A 2,932-nucleotide genomic window follows, 5' to 3' on the forward strand; every position below is an offset into this window, starting at 1 on the left:
TCTGTGGCATTTGCTGCAGTGGGAGAGAGGGGGTCCTGGCAGTGGTTGGGGGGAACACATAGTTCACCATACCTCCCATTCAGCCACCTGAGGTAGGGGCTTCACGGGAGGGCCAGCCCTAGGAGGAACATAGGGTCTGTCAATGGCTATTGGCTACAACAGCTAAACAGAACCTCCAGGATCAGGGATGGGGTACCTGTGGATGCCGAGAAAAAACAACACCGGGTACTGTGGGATCTGTTGCCTGTGAGTTGTGCTTGTAAGCTTTCCAGAGGCATCTGTGTGGTTCTTCTTGGAAAGAGAATGCTGGCTGGGATAGACGTTGATCGTAGTTCGTACATGCAGTGAACCGAGTGATAATGCTTTTCCTGGGCTGTTGTACTCCAGACTGCAAGTAGAGGTGATATATTTGAATGCTCACCCATGCTTGCATGTAGAAAGCTCATACCTCAGGAAGTAGGATTCAGCCCAGACTTCTCACTGGCACACACCGAGCCAAATTAAGTATGTATGAAGCCTACGGATCTGCAACTGAAATAGATACCTATTTTCTCCCGTTTGGCCTTCCCCCATCTCCTCCCTCAGTTGTTAAATGCCTGATTGTAACCTCTTCAGGGCAGGGACCTGCCCTTTTGCAAAGAGCCATGCACGTGCAGAAGAACTCTCAGAACCACTGTCTATTCTCTTTGAGAAATCATGGAGGACGGGAGGAGGGCGAATCTTGTCCCTATCTTCAAAAAGGGCAAAAAGGAGGAACCTGGGAACTATAGACCAGTCAGTCTGACATCAACCCCTGGGAAAATTCTGGAGCAGATGATAAAGCAATCCATCTGGAAGCACCTTGAAAACAATGCAGTGATTACTAGAAGCCAACATGGATTTGTCAAGAACAAATCCTGCCAGACGAATCTGATCTCATTTTTTGATCAGGGAACCTCCCTTGTGGACTGTGGGAATGCTGTAGACATATACCTCGACTTCAGCAAAGCTTTCGACAAAGTGCCCCATGATATCCTGATGAGCAAACTAGCTCAAAGTGGGCTAGATGAAACAACGATCAGGTGGATCCACAGTTGGCTACAGGATCGGACTCAAAGAGTGCTTATCAATGGGACCTTCTCAAACTGGGGAGAGGTCATGAGCGGAGTACCGCAGGGCTCAGTCCTGGGCCCAGTGCTCTTCGACATTTTTATGAATGACTTGGAGGAGGAGGTGCAGGGAATGCTGATCAAATCTGCAGATGACACAAAATTGGGCGGGATAGCAAATACCCTGGAAGACAGAAACAAATTCAAAGTGATCTTGATAGGCCGGAGCGCTGGGCAGAAAACAACAGAATGACATTTAATAGGGACAAATGCCATGTTCTACACCTAGGAAAAAGAAACCAAATGCACAGTTACAAGATGGGGAATACTTGGCTCAACAACACTACCAGCGAGAAGGATCTTGGAATTGTTGTAGATCACAAGCTGAATATGAGCCAACAATGTGATGTGGCTGCAAAAAAGGCAAATGCTCTTTTGAGCTGCATTAATAGAAGCATAGCTTCCAAATCCTGGGAAGTACTAGTTCCTCTCTACTCTGCACTGGTTAGGCCTCATCTGGAGTACTGTGTCTACTTCTGGGCACCACACTTTAAGAAGGATGCAGACAAAGTGGAGAGGGTTCAGAGAGGGCAACAAAGATGATCAGGGGACTGGAAACAAAGCCCTATGAGGAGAGACTGAAAGAACTGAGAATGTTTAGCCTTGAGAAGAGAAGACTGAGGGGAGACAGGATAGCTCTCTTCAAGGACTTGAAAGGCTGTCCCAGAGAGGAAGGCCAAGATCTGTTCTCGATCATGCCAGAGTGCAGGACACGGAATAATGGGCTCAAGTTAGAGGCAGCCAGATTCCGGCTGAACATCAGGAAAAATCTCCTGACCTTTAGAGCAATACGAGAATGGAACCCATTACCTAGGGAGGTGATGGGCTCTTCCATGCTGGAGGCATTCAAGACGAGGCTGGACAGCCATCTGTCAGGGATGCTTCGACTTGGATTCCTGCATTGAGCAGGGGGTTGGATGCAATGGCGTTACAGGCCCCTTCCAACCCTACTGTTCTATGATTCTATGCCAGTTTGCTACCGAGCCATATTTAAGGTATTATTATTGACATAATAAAGCCATAAACAACTTAGGACCTGAAAGGTCCTCTCTCCCTATATAGACCCATTAGATCACTACGATCTTCAAGGAAGGCCTTGCTGTTGGTACCACATCCTGTAGACTCCCATCTAGCAGCATGACGGCAACGGGTCTTCTCTGTGGTGGCCCCTCCCTCTGGATAGAACTCCCCTCCATGATACGTCAGGCTCCGGCGTATGAGGAGTCTCTTTGATTGTCTCTGACTGATTTTTAAGTTATTTTATACATATGTTGTTGTTGTGTGTACTGTTTGTTCTATATCATTACGTGAACAGTTTATACATTATATAATGTATTTTAATGTGTTTTTTAATTTTTGAGAACCACCCAAAGAGCTTCAGCTGTGGGGCGGTATAGAAATATAATAAATGACTGAATGACTGAATGTGCTTTCAGTGATTACTAAAAACTTACTTGTTTACCCTGGCTTTTCCCAACCATTAGCTTATCTAAATGTCATTGTGTCTTATAATGATGCATTGTTTTATAATTTGCTGTAAACTGCTTTGGGATTTTAAAAATGGGAAGCGGTATATAAATATTCAAAAATAAACAGATGTCCAGATAGATAGTATTCTTTCTTAGTATTCTATAGACAAATAGTATGTTTGCATGGAGCTTTTTCATGCAACAGCGGTGAATCAAAAGAGTCATTGTTCTGGGTTTTGTTTGTATGTTTTCAAGTGTAGTTTTCAGAGAGAGAGAATTCTGAATGCCTATTAATTTGGGGGACGAGGCTGATTC

Source organism: Heloderma suspectum, chromosome 3 (genome assembly GCF_057233095.1).
Source record: "Heloderma suspectum isolate Gila_16-S chromosome 3, 16-S_ref, whole genome shotgun sequence".
NCBI classification, from domain to species: domain Eukaryota; kingdom Metazoa; phylum Chordata; class Lepidosauria; order Squamata; family Helodermatidae; genus Heloderma; species Heloderma suspectum.